Source organism: Triticum aestivum, chromosome 3A, assembly GCF_018294505.1.
Source record: "Triticum aestivum cultivar Chinese Spring chromosome 3A, IWGSC CS RefSeq v2.1, whole genome shotgun sequence".
Classification (NCBI taxonomy): domain Eukaryota; kingdom Viridiplantae; phylum Streptophyta; class Magnoliopsida; order Poales; family Poaceae; genus Triticum; species Triticum aestivum.
In genome coordinates this window covers 267391296-267414372 of record NC_057800.1, presented here as the reverse complement: position 1 = coordinate 267414372, position 23077 = coordinate 267391296, and positions in this window count along the sequence as shown.

The window sequence follows — 23077 nt, the reverse complement described above, 5'->3', positions numbered from 1 at the left end:
GCTACAAGTTCGCAGGATTTCTGTAAAAGAAAAATCAGTCGACAGACGTCCAAGATAAGTTGCTTCCGAGTAACTAAGAGACAATGACGACGTTTCTAAGACCACAGCCGAATCAAAAACATTCGACAGTAGTCTCGGGGACTACACCTAGTGGGTGCACTCAGCGTGCCCCCACTGGTTCGACCAAAAAAGAGAAGAAGTCGACTGCCCGCAGTCGACCAGCCCCATTCGACATGGCCTGACCAGACCGAATGAAGAAATACAGCTACAGCAACACAACATAAAGACTACAGTCGACTGCCCACAGTCCACCGTAGTCTCGGGGACTACACCTAGTGAGTGCACTTAGCGTTCCCCCACTCATCCAAGAATTGGCAGACACACCCAGTGGGTGTATAGATACAAAGATCTTCGGAAAAGAGATTCTTCAAACAGCATATCATAACAGACCAAGCGTTGAGTCGACTGACTTGGACATTGCTCTGAAGAGCTGAGCTCGCGTCATAAGCTGCTTGGCTGGCCTCCCGAGCCAACTTCACTTGCTCCATCATGATCCCCGCCTGACGTATAGCCTCTTTTGCAGCAGCCGCTTGGTCCTCAGGGACGGGGTATGCGGCAAAAAGCGAAGACGGGTCCGCAGTCGATGACGAGGGCCGCGCACTCGCCAGAGGAACGGCGAAGGTCACAGAAGCCCGAGTGGTGTCACCACCATCCCGAGCCGCGGCCTCGGACGCCGGAGCGGATTGGGGGGTCTTGTCAGCTGACGCCCTCTTGTGCCTCCTCACTCTCAATGGACCGTTGTCGTCGTCATCCGGGAGGTCGATAACATGAGGAGGGGCTACAAAGGAAACGTTCAATCGACCAGGGTTGCAATAAATGTTTAGTCGACTCAAAGCGGAACGTCAGTAATCGTACCAGGGTTGGAGGTAACAGCATCCTCCATCTCTTGGTCATCGTCCTTGGCGGAGATCTCAGAAGTAGCAGCACTGCAAGCCTCGAAAGTCAGTCGGTTCACTCAATGGATCGACCAAGAATCCGTCCACGGTCGACAAAGGAAAACAAGTTTTATTATTACCCAGAAATGGTGGGGACGGCCATCTTCATCTTGGGCAGAGCCTTGGGCGGCTTGGACGGCGCTGCGCGCGGGTGCTTGGGAGCCTTTCCAGTCGGTGTAGGAGAAGAGGTCCGAGGGCGTTTCGCCGACTGCCCAGCAGGGGCAGTCGCACTACCACGCTCCCGCGCTGGATCGTGTGTGAGCTTGGATCGCCCCTCCGGACGGGGGGGTTCAACCTCCTCCTCCTCCTCTTCGCTGGAGTCGACGTCGTCGCCTCCCTCTCCTTCACCGTCGGACTCCCACTCGCCTTGATCGTCCCCGCTCTCACCTCCGCTCGCCTCCCCTTCCTCAGTTGGCCCCTGTGCCCCATTGGGCATCGAGTACATCTCAGTAGTCGCCTAAAAAACAACAGACGAGACAAAGGTCAATCGACCAACTCAAAGAAGACCAATGAAGAAAAACAAGATCTCAGTCAGGAGCATAGAGACATACCTGGTCCACGTCGTACGAGTTATCGAGTGGAATTACCCTCCTGGCTCCTCGGGGGTTGTTCTTGTTTCCTATGATGCTCGACAGCCACCCCTCCAGCATCTCATCAGTGACCTCCTCCGGGTGGATCCGAGTGGTGTCGTCAAGACCCGAGTACAGCCACATCGGGTGGTCATGAGCCTGGAGCGGTTGGATGCGCCTCGGAGGAAGACCTCCAGCAAATCCATGCCCGTCACGCCCTCACGGACAAGCTCAACCACTCGACCGGCCAGCACTTTGACTTGGGCCCTTTGCTCCGGCGCCACTTTCAGAGAAGCGGGTTTTTCAGCTCGGTCGAGTGAGAAAGGGGGGAGACCAGTCGACTGTCCTGGGGTCGCCTGGTCTTGACAGTAGAACCAGATCGCCTGCCAACCACGGACCGACTCCGGGAAAGTGATAGATGGAAAACAACTCTTTCCCCTCGTCTGGATCGCCAGGCCCCCGCACAGCTGGATCACCTGCGTCCCCTCGTCACTCGACTTGGCCTTCTTGACCAACTGAGAACGGCAGGTAAAGATGTGCTTGAAGAGTCCCCAATGGGGGCGACAACCCAAGAAAGCCTCACACATGGAAATGAAAGCAGCAAGGTATACGATGGAGTTGGGAGTGAAGTGGTGGAGCTACGCTCCGAAGAAGTTCAGGAAACTCCGGAAAAAAGGATGGGGCGGCAGAGAAAACCCGCGGTCAATGTGGGTGGCTAGGAGCACGCACTCACCATCGCGGGGTTGAGGTTCGATCTCTCCCCCCGGGAGACGCGCAGCTTCGTGGGGAATGACCCCCTCCCCCTCGACCATGTCGTCAAGATCCTCTTGCCGGAGCACCAATGGCATCTAGTCGCCCTGGATCCAACCTTTGGGCAGAGCGGTCCTGGAAGAAGATCCGCCCCGAGCAGACCTCTTCCCTTTCCCCGCCGCCGCCGCCTTTTTCGCGCGCTCCAGAGCAGACGTCTTGCCCTTCACCATCGTCGCCGGCAAAGTCTCGAGCGAGCCTGCTGCGCCGGGGCGAGAGCAGAGGTGGCGGAAGGACTTGCGAAGGGAGAGAGGAAGAAGAAAGGAGGAGAAGAGAGCTCACTGCTTGGAAACCCCAAGCGGGAGATTTATAAGGGGGCGCTCCCGAGTGGCTGACTGGTAGGCCCAAACTATCCAGTCAAATCCCGCAGCGAACGCGCGCAGTACGTGGCGAAAAAGGCGACGCGGGGATCGAGGAGCTTCCGCTTTATCGCTTCCGATTACTGCGGCCGCTCCCCTCCCGCGCGCTTCCCAAAATCCGAAATCCCATGACATCCGCGGGCTGCGGAACAACTTGTCAAAACGGAAGACCCCGCCCGCACTGACGCTCGGTATGTCACAAATAAAGAAATTCACTCGACGAAAGACCTGGAATGGATCAAGGCGACTGAAAAAAGGTTGGCAACATCATCCGTGATGATTGACCCAAAACGAGGCACTCATGTAGCCCAAAGAACCAATTGGAAAGATCTCCAACTCTTTCCCCACTCTAACCTCGATCCATTCGGGGGCTAATGATGAAGCCATGTACCTAGGGTAGGGGCACGGACCTGTCCAAAAAGCCCTACCCTAGGGCATCCCTAGAAGAAGTCACCTTTCAATCGACTTGAAGGTACCCCACTCGACGGGTTCAAGACACTCGACCAAGAAGCTATCACTCGACCATGAAGCCAACCACTCGACCGCCAGGAGACCTAAAGTCACTCCGCAGGCAAACGGTCGGCTATCTAGTAGTCTTTATGGCCATTATAACACTTTATTAGGGGCGTTACCAGTAACGCCCAACCTTAAATGTACCTTAAACCCTGCATTACTGAGGGCAGGAGGGGGCCGGCGAACTCTATATAAGCCACCCCCTCCTCAGTATGGACGGTTCGCACCCCTGTCATTCACATGCCAGTAATCCAGTCGACCGCCTCCGGGCACCGAGACGTAGGGCTGTTACTTCCTCCGCGAAGGGCCTGAACTCGTACATCTTGGTGTGTTTACAACTTCCCGATAGTTGAGATCTAGCCTCTCCATACATACCCCCCTACATCACTGTCAGAGTTAGAACCACGACATTGAGCAACATGTTTATTCTAGAGTATAGCTTGGCGGATCTTAACTCTGAGAGAAATCTTGAAGACAATTGAAGAATGAAAAGAATCCTTGACGAAACACCATGTAGCCTCCATGAAGAACTCCGGTAATAAAAGAATGATCAAAAGAAGTGAAGGATGGAAAAAATAAGATTGAAGCCTCGCAATGATTGGATGGAGCTTTGCGATGAGATAAAGTGGAAACTTGCACCTCTGGAAGAAAAGATAAAACATCTCAAACCGAGAATGTGATATGATGAACCTCCGGAATAATGAATTGAATTCACTCGATGAAACAAGAATAAGAATTACATTATGCTTATCCTTCACTAATTAACTTGATGAAAAGCAACGGATTTGGCATACCACTTATTCCCATAGAAAGGATTAAAGAGAGGTATAGCTTAAACTTGAGAAGGTCTTCAACGAACCATCGGTAGGATTGAAACAACGAATAAATTGATATGAGAACATAGGAAGAGGAATCTCGAGCGAAACATTGTACGAATTGAAAAACGATTGAAGAAAAGATAAAGAAACACTGGGAAGAATTAAAGAACGAATGAAGATACTTGAGGGAATTTGATACATGAGAACGAATAGATAACGAACTGATTAGACAATATTTGAATGATGCACCGGTATGATTTGGAGAATGCGAGCTAAAAGCTGAAATTAATACTTCTGAGGTGATGTGCTCCGGAGGATCAAACTGAAAAGAGTCATAATGATTGAAAAGAATTCTCACAATCAAAAACAATTATGAGGATGGCATAAAGCTAGCACCAAGAATCTTTAAGAAAACTGATATGATTGCGGAGAAACTCTTCTTCGGTCTTCAAAGTCTGAGAATGACGATGAGAAAGAACACCATGAATTGTTGAGGCACTCCGGAATAAAGAATGGAAAGGTTGAACCCACGATGAAAAGATTTTGAAAGATCTTGGAGAAAGACATATGACTGATGATAATTCATTCTTGCATCAACATTGAAAAGAATTAAGAATAACTTCGGAAAAATTAGAAGAGTCAGGTAAGATCCTGGGAAAAGACCTGTTGGTTAGGGCCCACTCAAAAGAAACACCGTCGAACTATTTGAACGATAGATTGCGCCAGTTGAATTAGATGGCTTGAATGAGATAATATCCTCAAAAGAACTTGAACAGATCGAGAATGTAACCGTGAATCTTCTAAGATATCTTCAACACTCCGGAATAATTGAATAGCGAGAGGTGAGCGATTAAGAAGTGCACCGGCATGAGAAAACATTTAAACGAGGAAAGGATATGATCGACAAAGCTTAAATTTTATCCATCGGAGAAGAAAGAGAACGAAGAATGATGAACTCGAAGTTTTGTTAGAATCTTCCTGAGAATCACCGGATAAGAACATTGAAGGAAAAGAATGGAGAGGCTTCCCATCAATAAAAGGATACTTGATTAAGAAATCCGAGTCCTTGAAGAAAAAGAAAGGGTGGGAGGGCGGGAAAACAAAAGCAACTTGGGACGGATCAAACAAACACCGGTTGGAAAGAATTGGCATGAAAATCTTGATTATCATGAAGGATTAGTATTCCCATAGAAATATGAGAACACCATTTAGGGAAGGTATGGAATCAACACTTGACATTGAAGCAACTCGAATACCACAACTCAAAACAAAACAAAGGATTGGTTTGCAGAATAAGCCAGAACAAACATATGATAGAGATTTCGTTCGAAGTTTTTGTGGTAGGGCCCACACGGGCTCGATCGTACAGCACCATCATGTACAAGGCAGTGCACATGACATACGAAGCGTCCCCGAGTCAGCATAGCCAAGGACTCTTTAAGACACAATGAGACCACTGTAAAACCAACCGTGGATAGGCGGACCACTAGACGTCAAACCCCAATCTCATATCATGCATTTGTCAGAAATATATCCTAGGAGATACTTGAATTCCCACTTATAAACTCCCGAAACTTTCTGGTTATGCAATCAGGTGTTGGGGATACAGGGGAAGCATAATATCACACCTAAAACTAGCAATACCTACATCCAGTTGTATCCATCCTTCAACACATAACCAAGAAACCTTTGGAAATCGTTTACCTCAACCTTCAAAAAGCATCCATTATATGAGTTATGGCAATACTCCCGAACTCCCGCCCCAGTACTGGCTGGTGTCGAGGTTATCTCACGAACAACTGCATAAAAGAGATTTTCGATGTCGGCGAACTCAGGTATTCCAAAACTGCATCGATAAAATTGTGACGACAACACCTCAGAGCTGAACTCCCCAGGACACTACCACAAGCCCTAAATGTCAGGAGGCACCAAGAACAATGTTCTCGTCACAAAACCATCGAAACAATTCCAAGATACCCGCGTGATCCTAATTTTTTTTAGTGAAATTTGAGAAGAGAAGAGTCAAAACTATACATCAGGAGGCCTCACCAGAGCGACGAAGGGACTGAGGAGTAAAAAGAATCCTGCTCTCCGATATATATAATCCTAAGACTCAAAACATTTTTCTAGACTCAACAACGTCAGCGATTCGATCAAGCAGGGGGCTCCTAAGTCGGGGAAGGTTCTGATACCAACTTGTAACACCCATGATGCGGCTATATCTCCCACGTGTTGGAGCACGATTTAGAGGCATAACCGCATAGTAGGCATGTTGCAAGAGGGGTAATCTTTACACATCCCAAGTACTGAATAAGAGAGGGAAAAAGAGTTGGCTTACAATCACCACTTCACACAATACATAAATATAGCATTACATCATTCAGAATACAATCAAGGTCCGACTATGGAACCAAAATAAAAGAAGACCACCCCTAATGCTAGATCCCCGATCGCCCCGACTGGGCTCCACTACTGATCGAAAGGAAACGAAACAACACAACGAACACGATCTTCATAGAGCTCCCAACTGAGCTGGGTTGCGCCACCTGCACTGGTATCATCGACACCTGCAACAGTTTGGAAGTATCTGTGAGTCACGAGGACTCAGCAATCTCACACCCGCGAGATCAAGACTATTTAAGATTAAGGGTAGGAAAAGGTAGTGAGGTGAAGCGGCAGCAAGCACTAGCATATATAGTGGCTAACATACGCAAATAAGAGCGAGAAGAGAAGCCATGCACGGTCGTGAACTAGAAGTGATCAAGAAGTGATCCTGAAACAACTTACGATCAAACATAACTCCAAAGCCGTGTTCACTTCCCGGACTCCATCAAAAAGAGACCATCACGGCTACACACGCGGTTGATTCATTTTAGTTAAGTTAAGTGTCAAGTTCTCTACAATCGGGTATTAACAAATTCCCATCTGCCCATAACCGCATGCACGGTTTTCGAAAGTTCATAACCCTGCAGGGGTGTCCCAACTTAGCCCATCACAAGCTCTCACGGTCAACGAAGGATATTCCTTCTCCCAGGAAGATCCGCTCAGACTCGGAATCCCGGTTACAAGACATTTCGACAATGGTAAAACAAGAGCAGCAAAGCCACCCGGATGTGCCGACAAATCCCAATAGGAGCTGCACATATCTCGTTCTCAGGGCACACTGGATTGTCCAAACTTCCGGTAGGCCAACCCAGAGTTGCCCCTGGTGGCCACCTACGGCTGACAGGTTGGACCAACACTCAGAGGAGCACTGGCCCGGGGGGGTTTAAAATAAAGATGACCCTTGAGTTTGCAGAACCCAAGGGAAAAGGGCTTAGGTGGCAAATGGTAAAACCAAGGTTGGGCCTTGCTGGAGGAGTTTTATTGAAAGCAAACTGTCAGGGGGTTCCCATTATAACCCAACCGTGTAAGGAACGCAAAATCAAGGAACATAACACTGGTGTGACGGAAACTAGGGTGGCAAGAGTGGAACAAAACACCAGGCATAAGGCCGAGCCTTCCACCCTTTACCAAGTATATAGATGCATTAAAGTAAACAAGATATAATAATGATATCCCAACAATATCCATGTTCCAACATGGAACAAAATTCAACTTCACCTTCAACTAGCAATGCTATAAGAGCGGCTGAGCAAAGCGGTAACATAGCCAAACAACGGTTTGCTAGGAAAGGTGGGTTAGAGGCTTGACATGGCAATATGGGAGGCATGATATAGCAAGTGGTAGGTATCGCGGCATAGCAATAGAGCGAGAAACTAGCAAGCAAAGATAGAAGTGATTTCGAGGGTATGGTCATCTTGCTTGAGATCTCACAAGGAAGAAGAACGAGTCCATGAAGAAGACAAACAGACATAGTCGAACGGATCCTCACAACTCCGGATTGAAAACCGAAGCTAACGAGAGAAGCATCCCAGAAGGAAGCAAGCAACATAGTAAACAACCAAGCATAAACATGGCATGATGCACAACCAAGTATGATGCATGTCCGGTTTAATGATTCATGGCATGACAAAGTGCACAAACAATAGTACAAATTAAGTGGAGCTCAATATGCAACGAGTTGCATATTGACAAAACACCACATGACTTATTTAGTTCTCTCTCGGTTATGTACTCATAAATATTAAATGTTGTTAAACAAGGCAAGAGGTGAAGCATAAGAAAACTACCTATCTAGGCAAGTTTAAATGATGCCGGAATAACAAACAACAATTCCCGAAAATCCTCATATGCAAAATATGGATTTGGTACTGTTCTGCCCTAAACATAATTTCAGAGTTGGTAAACATGCAAGAAGAGTGCACCATGTTAAACTAGGCATTTTTACACCCATTTACATATAAAGTTTATTAAATTTGGAGCTACGGTTATTTAGTTATGAATTAAATCATTTTAACATGACATTTATGCAAAGTAATGCAAACAATATTTTAAACCTTTTATCATGGATGAAAGTTGCATACTGTTAAAGAACATGAAAATCTAAGCAAGATGCATATATGACATGTTTCATTTGGGTGCATGGATATTTAGATATGAGCATTGCAAATTTGTGGCCAAACTGTAATTATGCAATGCACTGGAAAATAACGAAATCCACAAAAAATGGGGTGCCTAGGTCTCGAACCCACAACCTCTCCATTGAAAACAGATGCTGCCATCCACCACGCTAGACTGGTGTCTATGTTACAAAGAGGGATCGACTGCTCTTGTGTGGCTGGGAAAAGAATAGCAGTTCAAAAACAAAACAAAGAAAAAGGGTACCACCTGGGGTAAGAACCCCAGATCAACTAGATATGCCCGAGGAGCGCTAACCACTGCGCTGCCGCTATACTGGTGCACAAAGAGGGTTCAGACTTAGATGAACTGAAGAAGGTTGGGGTTTTCTTCTAAATGGCGGACGACTGATTCTCATCGGCAACAGGAACAAGCAGCGGCGACTGCTGCGGCTACCAAGCGTCAGCGGGGGTGCGGAAAAGGCTTGCGGTGGCCGTGGTGGGATGTGTGCATGATGTGTGTACTATGCAGGAAGGGCGCATGGGTGTGAGGAGCTCGAGCACCTCATCCATGGCGTACAGGATGCAGTCGGCAGATGCAATCGGGGCAAGGCGAGGCCCTTGCACGGGTGTGCGAGGGGAACTGGCAAGGACACGAGCATAGAGGCTGTGTGTGGGATTAGCAAGAAGAAGCAGCGGCACAAACAACAAACTCGAACTCACGCCATGGTGCTCATGGCGACCATGAGTTCCTAATAGTCTGGACAACGTCTACAGGAACGAAATGCACAGGAGAGGAAGGCTGAGAGGAGCGGATCATCGCCGTGGGGGTGATGCTGGAGTCATACGGGGTCGCGGGTGACCGGAGACAGCGGGAGGACGCGATGATCAACTGAGGCGCTCAGGTCCATGAAGTAGTGGAAGCAGAGGAAGAAGGGGAAGTCGTGGACGGAGTCCTTGGGCTCGGCTGTGCGAGCGAATGACATCGGGGCGGCCTCCTCTTGCACCTAGACGAAGAAGCGGGGACCCAGGGGCTCTCCTATGCCGGCGACGAGCTCGTGGCCGCGCCGGCCATTGCTCCTGGAGGTGGGGGAAGCAGGTGCGTGGGGGAGTGGCCAACCTCCTGGAGGCGGCATAGAAGGGAATGAAGAGGATGGGGAACCCTAGGGCGGAGGCTGCGGGGTCTAAAAGGAAGGTTGCGTGCGCCGTGGCTTGCCACCGAGGCCATGTGCGGGCGCCCCTGTAGGCTTTACAGTCAGAGAGGGCGAGTGAGGGAGGTGGAAGAAAAAGGTGAGGGGGAGAGGATGACAGGTGGGGCCAGTGGGGTGCACAATTGGCGCTGGGAGGATTTTTACCAAGGGAGGCGATGGTGGGCTGCGGCGCTGGGCGGGAGCTGGGCCTCGGCTGCGCTCCAGGTAAGCCATTTTCTTCTCTTTAAATTTCTATTTATTAAAAAAACAAAAAAAACAGAATTTAAGAGAAAGTCGAGGGGTTATGGGATAGAATACGAGAGATATAAACATATGTATGAACTCGTGGTTTTATGCACTATTTGAATAAATTGCTCTGGCAATTTTTAGAGGTGGAAAAATAATCCAAGTTTGAATTCAATTCAAACTTGACGTATTTTTGAACCCAACCAAAACATCTTCAAAATAGCTGAAAATTGGCAGAGAGTGTTTAGGCATGGTGAACTAGCATCAGGAAAAGAACGAACATTATTTGAGGCCGGAAAAAATGTCACTCAAGTAAATGGCTAGAATTTAGAAGAAAGGAAGAAGGAGATGGGGTTTGCTTGGAGATGTACTAACTTGAAGGGTGAAGATGCTAACAACAAAGGAGATGAAGAGAAAGAGATCACACCAAGACATACACATATAAAATGCACATGCCACAACAAGCAAGATGATCATGATGCAATGCAAAATATGACAAAGGAATTCGACATGATCATGGCATAGACATATAGGAATGAAATATGCAAAAAATGATAATGCAACAAACATAATAAACACACATCAACAACTAAAATAAAAGGAAGGGCAACTGAAGCATCGGTCTCGGGGCGTTACAATGCGATAGTAGTTCCAAATTGAGAGGGAAAGGCGAAGAGGCGGTGGACGGTTGCCACGGGATAGGAAGAGGCACCCCAACCTACATACACATCCGTTCGGAAATTGTACAAAAGGACTCGCCGTCGTCTGACTAACATGTTGGAACGAGACCACATGTCAAAGAAACATGGTGTGTCATTTCTCGTGCAAAATGCGATCTAGCAGCATTGGCCCGAGGTGCCGCATTATTTCTTCACTTTATTTTTTTAATGACTTGTCGTTCAGTTTTGAAGCATGACTAACTGGTATTGTATGCAGAGAAAATATAAACTACTCTACCACTACTCCACCTCTAGTACTACTATCAAAAAAGATATATAGGCCAGAGCTTCAATGCTTGCTTGTTGTGCCCACTTGCTTTTCACACTATCACCCTTACTCTAGATCTAAAAAGATGACCTCTCTCTTCCTCATCACCAGTGGTCACAGATCCACTAGGGAAGAAAAGGACATACAACATTGACGCACTCGTCGTTGGCGAGCGTGGTGATACGTCTCCAACACATCTATAATTTTTGATTGTTCCATGCTATATTATATTCTGTTTTGGACATTATTGGGCTTTATTATACACTTTTATATTATTTTTGAGACTAACCTATTAACCAGAGGCCCAACCCAGAATTGCTGTTTTTTTGCCTATTTTAGAGTTCGCAGAAAAAGAATATCAAACGGAGTCCAAACGGAATGAAACCTTCGGGGACGTGATTTTTGGAACGAACATGATCCAAAGGACTTGGACCCTACGTCAAGAAAGCAACCAGGAAGGCACGAGGTAGGGGGGCACGCCTACCCCCCCCCCCCCAGGCACACCCTCCACCCTCGTGGGGCCCATGTTGCTCCACCGACGTACTTCTTCCTCCTATATATACCTATGTACCCCCAAACTACCAGATACAGAGACAAAACCCTAATTCCACCGCCGCAACCTTCTGTACCCGTGAGATCCCATCTTGGGGCCTTTTTTTGGGCTCCACCGGAGGGGGCATTGATCATGGAGGGATCCTACATCAACACCATATCCTCTCCGATGACGTGTGAGTAGTTTACCTCAGACCTTCAGGTCCATTGGTATTAGCTAGATGGCTTCTTCTCTCTTTTTGGATCTCAATACAATGTCCCCCCTCTCTTGTGGACATCTATTCGATGTAATCTTCTTTTGTGGTGTGTTTGTTGAGACCGATGAATTGTGAGTTTATGATCAAGTTTATCTATGAACAATATTTGAATCTTCTCTGAATTCTTTTATGTATGATTGGTTATCTTTGCAAGTCTCTTCGAATTATCAGTTTGGTTTGGCCTACTAGATTGATCTTTCTTGCAATGGGAGAAGTGCTTAGCTTTGGGTTCAATCTTGTGGTGTCCTTTCCCAGTGATAGTAGGGGCAGCAAGGCACATATTGTATTGTTTCCATCGAGGATAACAAGATGGGGTTTATATCATATTGCATGAGTTTATCCCTCTACATCATGTCATCTTACTTAAGGCGTTACTCTATTCTTTTGAACTTAATACTCTAGATGCATGGTGGATAGCGGTCGATGTGTGGAGTAAAAGTAGTAGATGCAGGCAGGAGTCGGTCTACTTGTCTCGGACGTGATGCCTATATACATGATCATACCTAGATATTCTCATAACTTTGCTCAATTCTGTCAATTGCTCGACAGTAATTTCTTTACCCACCGTAATACTTATGCTCTCGAGAGAAGACACTAGTGAAAACTATGGCCCCGGGTCTATTTTCCATCATATTAATCTTCTGTCAACAAGCTATTTCTTTTGCTGTTTTTATTTTGCTTTATTTACTTTGCATATTTATCATAAAAATACAAAAAATATTATCTTATCTTACCTATCAGATCCCACTTTCGTTAGTGACCGTGAACGAATTGACAACCTCTTTATTGCGTTGGTTGCGAGGATTTTATTTGTTTGTGTAGGTGTGAGGGACTTGTGTGCGGCCTCCTACTGGATTGATACCTTGGTTCTAAAAAACTGAGGGAAATACTTATGCTACTTTGCTGCATCACCCTTTCCTCTTCAAGGGAAACCAACACAGTGCTCAAGAGGTAGCACGTGGTCACGCACTGGCGTCAAGGCCGTCCTCTCAGACCTAGCTCCCGCGCGAGATGGCCTCCGTCCCCAAGCTCGCTGCCGTAGTGTGTGCAGAGGACGACGACCACGAGCGAAGCCACTTCCCGCTGACCATCAGGTATGCTACCTCTTTTCAAACCATCACTACTGCAGGTTGCTACTAACATGACACTACGATGAGAGACGCTTCGACGAAATTGTGTGCGATGCCATAATCGCAAATGGTGGTGTAAAAAACCCGTCAAAAAGGTGCAAAACGTTTGCGATGGAGGATGCATCAAACACGATTCAGATTTTAGTTGCATGTGCGATGCAGGGCATACAGTTCAGCTCAATTATCTGTTTGCGATGTGGAGGAACAAAAGAAAAGGGCAGCCAGATGAAGGTGTGTGCGATATACAACATACGGTTCACTCGGATGAACTGTTTGCGATGAGGAGGAACAAAAGAAATGGGCAGCCAGATGAAGGTGTGTGTGATATACAACATACGTTCACTCAGATGAACTACTTGTGATTAGGCAACACAAAAGAAACGGGCAGCCAGATGAAGGTGTGTGCGATATACGGCATGCGGTTCACTCAGATGATTGTTTGCGTTGAGACAAGAGAACAGAAACAGCTCAATATAAAAAGATGTGTGTGATACACGGCAAACATGTCTGTAATCAGAAATGTGGGTGAATACCGATAATAACAGAAATGGTTCCCTAGTGTGGTCCGTGTTCATCTGATCATCATCTCCTTCTTGTTCTAGCTCGATGTCCCTTCTATGCTAAGTTTCCATTAATTGATGGTGTTTTATGAACACGCCACTGTTTCCCACCACCCAGTGATATTGCGCATAGGCGGCGCGTGAGCACGGAGGCGACAAGCGCAACCTGGACCACATCCACCTTTTCCAAGCATGCCAACCCACCAAAGCACCGCCTCTGCCATCAACCTCGTCGACGAGGAAAACAAGAAGGCGCCATGGCCCATCGAGGCTGAGGCACTCCCCGACAACGCGATGGACGACGCCGTGATGCGCGTCATCGCCAGGGTTGGGCAGACCTTTGGCGCATGGCGCTTGAGCGCTGCGGATCAAGATAGGCATGTCAGTGCCGACAGGCTGCAGCTCACTGCACAAAATGATCAATGGTGCGCTGCAGAGCAAGCTAGGCACGTCCGCGCCGATAGGCTGTGGCTCGCCGCATGGCGAGACCGTTGGAGCGCCGCAGAGCGAGAGGCATGGCATGCTGCACAGCAAGAGCAGATCCATCGGTGCTCGACACGGCGTCACAACTGGGTACATGTCCGGTCAGTACCCCCATTCCTCGCCAGGAGTGGGTAGAGGCCCTCAGCGCCGTACTTGCACCAAAGGCCAGCTGTTCCGTACTTGCACTGGACGCCCGCCACGCCGTTCGCATGGGTGCCGCCATTCGCCTTGTCTGTGACCCACTGGATGCCAACGTGCTGCTCCGTAGGCTTGACCGCCTCCTTGGCCCAGGTGTCCACCTGGTCGTAGTAGATGAACATGGCCATCGCATCCTCGAGCTGGTGATCTCCGATGAAATAGCCAATTGGAGCTCGAGATCGCGCTCTAGATGTACCGCGAGCGTGTCGACCGCTTGGACGAACGCCTGCACGAGTTCAGGCAGAGCCAAGAGCTACCGTAGGCAAGGGCTGCTGGTCATGGTCTCATGGACGCATTTTATTTTGAAAAGTCGTTTCGACGTGGATAGCTATGTATTCACAACAATCGTAGTATTGCTCTGTTTATTGCTTTGTTTCAATGTGTGTACTCTGTTTTCCATTCTTATATGTTCTGCTTCTATGTGTGTATATACGCTTTCCATTCTGTATATGCGGATGATAACAGCTAGGTTCAAATTAGTATACAAAAACAGATAGAAAATGAAATTCATAATATATATATATTAATTGTTCATTAGTTCATCATGGAATATATATGTAATATCATCACATATACGTGATGATACTTAATTACTAGGTACAATGCCTAAAATTGGAAATGAACAATACTAAAACTAATAATCCCTCTTGGGGCCAGTATTCCGGTAGCCCCTCGCCAGCAGCTCCCTGGTGCGCGGCGTCTTCCCACTGCGGAGGCAGTACTCCGCCGCCTCCGCCTCGCAGCGCTTGACGTACCGATCTGCCTCTTGCTGGCGGACGCGCGCAGACGATTGATACATCTCCAACATATCTACTTTTTCAAACACTTTTTCCCTTGTTTTGGACTCTAACTTGCATGATTTGAATGGAACTAACCCGGACGGACGCTGTTTTCAGCAAAATTGCCATGGTGTTATTTTTGTGCAGAAATAAAAGTTCTCGGAATGACCTGAAACTTCACGGAGAATATTTTTGGAATAAATATAAAAAATACTGGCGAAAGAATCAAGACCAGGGGCCCACACCCTGTCCACGAGGGTGGGGGTGAGCCTACCCCCCTGGGCGCTCCCCGTGCCTCGTGGGCCCCCTGGACCTCCACGGACCTCAACTCCAACTCTATATATTCATGTTCAGGGAGAAAAAATCAAAGAGAAGGATTCATCGCATTTTACGATACGAAGCCGCCGCCAAGACCTAATCTCTCTCAGGAGGGCTGATCTGGAGTCTGTTCGGGGCTCCGGAGAGGGGAATCCGTCGCCATCGTCACCATCAACCTTCCTCCATCACCAATTTCAAGATGCTCACCGCTGTGCGTGAGTAATTCCATCATAGGCTTGGTGGACGGTGATGGGTTGGATGAGATTTATCATGTAATCGAGTTAGTTTTGTGAGGGTTTGACCCCTAGTATCCATTATGTTTTGAGATTGATGTTGCTATGACTTTGCTATGCTTAATGCTTGTCACTAGGGCCTGAGTGCCATGATTTCAGATCTGAACCGATTATGTTTTCATGAATATATGTGAGTTCTTGATACTATCTTGCAAGTCAATAGTCACCTACTATGTGTTATGATCCCGCAACCCCGAAGTGACAATAATCGGGACCACTCCCGATGATGATCGTAGTTTGTGGAGTTCATGTATTCACTATGTGTTAATGCTTTGGTCCGGTACTCTATTAAAAGGAGGCCTTAATATCCCTTAGTTCCCAGTAGGACCCCGCTACCACGGGAGGGTAGGACAAAAGATGTCATGCATGTTCTTTTCCATAAGCACGTATGACTATATTAAGAATACATGCCTATATTAACATTGATGAATTGGAGCTAGTTCTGTGTCACCCGATGTTATAACTGTTGCATGAGGAATAGCATCTGACATAATTATCCATCACTAATCCAATGTCTACGAGCTTTCACATATTGATCTTTGCTTAGTTACTTTTCCGTTGCCACTGTTACAATCATTACAAAACCAATACTATTACTTTTGCCACTGCTACTGTTACTTCCATATTACTTTGCTACAGATATTAAGTCTTTCAGGTGCGGTTGAATTGACAACTCAACTGTTAATACTTGAGAATATTCTTTGGCTCCCCTTGTGTCGAATCAATAAATTTGGGTTGAATACTCTACCCTCGAAAATTGTTGTGATCCCCTATACTTGTGGGTTATCAAGACTATTTTCTGGCGTCGTTGCCGGGGAGCATAGCTCTATCCTTTGAGTCACTTGGGATTTATATTTGCTGGTCACTATGAAAAACTTGAAAGATGAAAGAACCAAGATTTTTCCCTCAACTACGGGGGGAGGTAAGGGACTACCATCTAGCTCTGCACTTGATTCACCTTCTGTTATGAGTAAACTTGCAACACCTACACCTGCTATTCATTCTGATATGTTGTATGTTATTGATGATGCCACTTTCTGCTTTGCATGATAATTATGATGAAACTACTTCTATGCTTGATAATATTGTGCCATTGGGTGAATTTCTTGATGAACAACTTGCTAGGGTTAGAGAGAATGAAATTATTGAAACTGATAATATTGATGAAAGTGATGATGAAGATTCTCCCCCTAGATATGAATTGCATGTTGTTCCTGAGGGTTATGTTATGGATGAAGAAACTGCTAGAGACATTTTAGCTTGCAATGATAGATATGATCTTAAGAAAATGTTAGCTAAGCTGGAAGAAAATTTCTTGAATGCTAGAATGAAACATGACCTTGCTTTTGCTACTTCACCTATCTGTATTTCTGATAAGGATTATGATTTCTCTATCGATCCTGAGTTAATTACTTTGGTTGAATTTGATCCTTTTTATGGCTATGAATCTGAAACTGTTGTGGCACATCTTACTAAATTAAATGATATAGCCACCCTGTTCACTAATGATGAGAAAACTCGCTATTACTTTATACTTAAGTTATTTCCATTCTCATTAAAGGGTGATGCTAAAACATGGTTTAATTCTCTTGATCCTGGTTGTGTGCTTAGTCCCCAGGATATGATTTATTACTTCTCTGCTAAATATTTCCCCGCTCATAAGAAACAAGCTGCCTTAAGGGAAATATTTTTTTTTGCAAATTTAAGAAGAGAGTCTCCCACAAGCTTGGGGGCATAAGAAACAAGCTGCCTTAAGGGGAATATATAATTTTGTGCAAATTGAAGAAGAGAGTCTCCCACAAGCTTGGAGGAGGCTTCTCCGATTACTTAATGCTTTGCCTGATCATCCTCTCAAGAAAAATGAAATACTTGGTATCTTTTATAATGGACTAACTAATGCTTCCAGCGACCAGCTGGATAGTTGTGCTGGTTGTATTTTCAAGGAAAGAACTCTTGATCAAGCTGAATTGCTATTTAATAATATGTTGAGTAATGAAAATGATTGGACACTTCCTGAACCAACTCCTAAGGGGTATTCTATTTCTCAGTCCTGAAGATATGCAAGAGGCAAAGAAATCTATGAAAGGGAAGGGTATTAAAGCAGAAGATGTTGAGAATTTACCACCTATTGAAGAAATACATGGTCTTGATAACTCGACATAGGTAGTAAAGGTAAATTCTCTATATATATTTAATGAAGGTGATATTCCTCATAATAAGTCTGCTAGCCAATGCTTGGATGAATTTGATAATTTTATTGTTAAACAAGAAAACTTCAATGCTTATGTTGGTAGACAATTGAAATGTAATGCTTATATGATTGAACACTTGAGTGATTATATGTCTAAAGTTAAAGGTGAACTTAAACTCATTAGTAAACATGCTTCTATGGTTACCACTCAAGTAGAACAAGTACTTAAAGCTCAGAATGATTTGCTCAATGAATTAAATAATAAGAAAAATGAAAATGTTGTTAGAGTTGTGACTAGAGGGGGTAAAATGACTCAAGAACCTTTGTATCCTGAGGGCCACCCCAAGAGAATTGAGCAAGATTCTCATAGAATTAATGTTGATGCACCTAGTTCTTCTAATAAGAAGAAAAATAAAAATGATAGGACTTTGCATGCTTCTAGTGAACCTGTTGTTGACACACCTGAGAATCCCAATGATATTTCTATTTCTGATGCTGAAACACAATCTAGTAATGAGCATGAACCTAGTGATAATGTTAATGATGATGTTCATCTTGATGCTCAACCTAGCAATGACAATGATGTAGAGATTGAACCTGCTGTTGATCTTGATAACCCACAATTAAAGAATCAACGTTATGATAAGAGAGACTTTGTTGCTAGGAAGCATGGTAAAGAAAGAGAGTCATGGGTTCAGAAACCCTTGCCTTTTCCTCCTAAACCATCCAAGAAAGAGGATGATGAGGATTTTGAGCGCTTTGCTGAAATGATTATACCTATCTAATTGTGTATGGGTTTGACTGATATGCTTAAAATGAATCCTTATGGTAACTATATGAAAGATAATGTTACAAATAAAAGAAAGATACCGGAAGCTGAAATTTCCACCATGCTTGCTAATTATACTTTTAAGGGTGGAATACCAAAGAAACTTGGAGATCCAGGAGTACCAACTATACCATGCTCCATTAAAAGAAACTATGTTAAAACTGCTTTATGTGATCTTGGAGCCGGTGTTAGTGTTATGCCTCTCTCTTTATATCGTAGACTTGATTTGAATAAGTTGACACCTACTGAAATATCTTTGCAAATGGCTGATATATCAACTGCTATACCTGTCGGTATTTGTGAGGATGTGCCTGTTGTAGTTGCAAACGTTACTATTTTAACAGACTTTGTTATTCTTGATATTCCCGAGGATGATAGTATGCCGATTATCCTTGGTAGACCCTTTTTGAATACTGCAAGGGTTGTTATTGATTGCAACAAAGGCAATGTCACTTTTCATGTTAATGGTAATGAGCATATAGTGCACTTTCCGAGGAAACAACCTCAAGTCCACAATATAAATTCTACTGGAAAAACTTCAACGATTACTATTGGAGGTTTTGAATTTCCTCTTCCTACTGTTATGAAGAAATATGATATTTTTATTGTTGGGGATGTGCATCTCCCCGTTGAGGTAACTTAGTGCTATTCGAAAATTCTCCGGTTTCATGCGATTCGGAATGAGTTTGTTAACAAGACTTGATCAACCTTGTTAGTGGATTCCTTTTGATGAGCATGAGATGGATGAAGTTAGAAAGCACAACTCTCTGTACCCTCTTTTTACTTTCTGTTTTTCTGTTATTTAGATTAAATAAAGCAAAAATAGTATTTTCTGTTTGTTTTCAGAATTATCCATGCAATAAAAAATACCCCGGAAATAAAAGTTCTCCAAATGTCTTGAAAATTTAATATGATTTTTTCTAGAATTTTTAAGAATTATTGGCACTAAGAATCACCAGGGGGACCCACCATGTGCCCACGAGGGTGGAGGGCATGCCCCCTGCCTCGTGGACCCCATGTGGCCCCCTCCACTTATTCCTGCACCCACACACTTCGTCTTCCTCCAGAAAAAATCCTCCACCAGCTCAAACCCAAGTTCTAGCTCATCTTGCTGCCATTTTCGATCTCCTTGTTCAAAGCTCCATTCATAAAACTGCTTTGGGGGATTGTTCTTCGTTATGTGACTCCTTCAATTGTCCAATTAGTTTTCGTTCTATTGTTTTATTTATTGCAAATTTTTGCTGCTTAGGTGACCCTGTTCTTGAGCTTGCATGTCAAATTTATGTGGTCAAAAGTAGTTTTAATGCATGATATGGCCTCTAGGCACTTGTAGGAGTAGTTGCTATCAATTTTATTGAGTTTGGTTCACTTTTATTTTGAGTTACTAAAAATTTCTGAAATTTTTCAGAGAAAGAAAATGATGAAAATATTATTGAGGGGCTCTTCGAGCCGAAGCTCGAAGGATAAGCAAAGTGAAGAAAATAAGAAGCCCAAATATATTCTCCCTCGCACTGCGGAAGTTCGGCCCTACAAATGGCCTTGTGATGAGTTCTTGAGAGAAGCCGGGATTTATGAAGATTTTTATTATTTGGCTGAGAATCCAGGCCTCATCAACTTCCTCCACGACCAGCGCGAACAACACGTACCTCATTTTGCGGAAGGCCGGTTATGCATATGGGAGCATGACACAAGCTCTAGATCCTGAGCCGGAGCCACCCTTTGACCCTTATTGATAGTCCATTTATCAGTGTGATCCGGAGGAGATCGCCAACCAGTGGCATCCAGAGGATACTCCTTCGTACACCAGAGAGGGCAACTTTGAGTCGTGGCCATAGACTAACTTAGGCCAAAAGCCTAAGCTTGGGGGAGTACGTATTTCTCACCAACATTACATTCATGTTCACACACTCATTCCCGTTGTCGGTGCTCATACTTTTTCATTGTATTATCCATGCTAGTTTATTTTCTTTTTAAACCTTCTTCTTGTGTGTTTGAAAACCCTTAAGAAAAACAAAAAAAATTGTTGTAGCTTTTAGCTAGTTTACTTTCCATGCCTGTAGTAGTGGTAATTAGAAAGAAAACCCAAAAATATTTCTCGTTCTTCTTTTGCTTGTTGGGAGCATTCCCATGTAAATAGTTTTGTTTCTTTTCTTTTCTTTGGGGGTCGAGAGGAGAAGACCATGATGAAAATGTTGAGTGGCTCTCAAATGCATTATTGTTGATCTAACAAAGAGCCCATATTACCTTGTCTTCTCCCTTATATTAAATGCTTGCAGATTCCAGCTTAGTCCAATGCACATGCACTATTATTATTACCCACACCGTTCGGTTGTGCAAGTGAAAGGCAATAATGACGATATATGATGGACTGATTGAGATGAGAGAAGCTGGTATGAACTCGACCTATCTTGTTTTTGTAAATATGATTAGTTCATCGTTCCTGATTCAGCCTATTATGAATGAAACATGTTTGCAGTGACAATTAGAAATTATAGTTGCTCATGCCATGATTAATTAGCTAGGAGTTTATAATGGTTTACCTTGCATGCCAACATGCTATTTAAATGGTTGTGATGTGGTATGATAGGGTGGTATCCTCCTTTGAACGATTCGAGTGGCTTGACTTGGCACATGTTCACGCATGTAGTTGAAACAAAATCAACATAGCCTCCACGATATTTATGTTCATGGTGAATTATATCCTACTCATGCTTGCATTCAGTGTTGATTAATTTTAATGCATGTTCATGACTGTTGTCGCACTCTAGCTGGTCGCTTCCCAGTATCTTTCTAGCCTTCACTTGTACTAAGCAGGAATACTGCTTGTGCATCCACCTCCATAAACCCCAAAAGTTATTCCATATGAGTCCACCATACCTTCCTATATGCGGTATCTACCTGCCGTTTCAAATGAAATTCTGTTTTGTATGCTCGAATAGCTCATGTATCAACTATGGCTGTCTATATCTTCCATGCTAGGTGGGTTATTCTTAAGAGGAGTGGACTCCACTCCTCATTCACGAGAAAATGGCTGGTAACCGGGATGCCCAGTCCCATGCTTAAATTATGCAAACAAAACTCCCCCAGGATTGTTGTTAGTTGGAGCCACCCATTGTTTCAGACAAGCCATGGATTGATGTTTGTTGGTGGTAGGGGGAGTATAAACTTTACCATTCTGTTTGGGAACCGCCTATGATGTGTGTAGCATGGAAGATATCAAGATCTCTCAGTTGTTATGTTGACAATGAAAGTATGCCACTCAAAATATTATTTATCTCTATTTCAAAATCAACCTCTGGCACCTCTACAAATCCCTGCTTCCCTCTGAGAAGAGCCTATCTATTTACTTTTCTGTTGAGTCATCATCCTCTTATTAAAAAGCACCAGTTGGAGAGCACTGCTGTCATTTGCATGCATTACTATTAGTTTACGTTGAGTATGACTATGACTGGATCACTTTTACCATGAATTACAATGTTTAGTCAGTCCTTGATCTTCAGAGGTGCTCTGCATTTATGTTTTGCGCTCTCAGAAAGGGCTAGCGAGATACCATCTTGTTATATCATATTATGATTGTTTTGAGAAAGTGTTGTCATCCGAGATTTATTATTATTGCTCACTAGTTGATTATGCCATTGATATGAGTAAACATGAGACCTAAGTGTTATTGTGAATATGGTTAGTTCATAATCTTTGCTGAAAACTTGAATGTTGGATTTACATATTTACAACAACAAGAGCAAACAGAGTTTGTAAAAGTTTTTTCTTTATCACTTTCAATTTGTCATCTGAATTTTTTGAGGACAAGCAAAGGTTTAAGCTTGGGGGAGTTGATACTTCTCCAACGTATCTACTTTTCCATACACTTTTGCCCTTGTTTTGGACTCTAACTTGCATGATTTGAATGGAACTAACCCAGACTGATGTTGTTTTCAGTAGAATTTCCATGGTGTTATTTTTGTGCAGAAATAAAAGTTCTCGGAATGACCTGAGACTTCACGGAGAATATTTTTGGAATATATAAAAATACTGGCGAAACAACCAAGACCAGGGGGCCCACACCATGTCCATGAGGGTGGGGGCGCGCCTACCCCTCTGGGCGCCCCCTGCCTCGTGGCCCCCCTAGAGCTCCACCGACCTCAACTCCAACTATATATATTCACGTTTGGGGAGAAAAAAATCAGAGAGAAGGATTCATCGTGTTTTATATAAAGATCACCGGAAACGGATGCACGGTTTGCAAATGGCAAGCAAAACAAGAATGACACAATTCTGCGATTAACAACATGATGGTACTTAGAATGCAACAAGAACTAAGCTACTGCACTCCAACATAGAAACAAAGCATATGGCAGTGATGTACAAGAGATGATTGACAAAACATGAACACTGAGTTCGGCTAAAACACACTAGAACGGGTTCAAACAAGCATGGCAAAAGTGTAAAAGATATCAGCTTCATAGATGAAAATACTAACATGTCAAAAATAACATCAGGAAGCAAT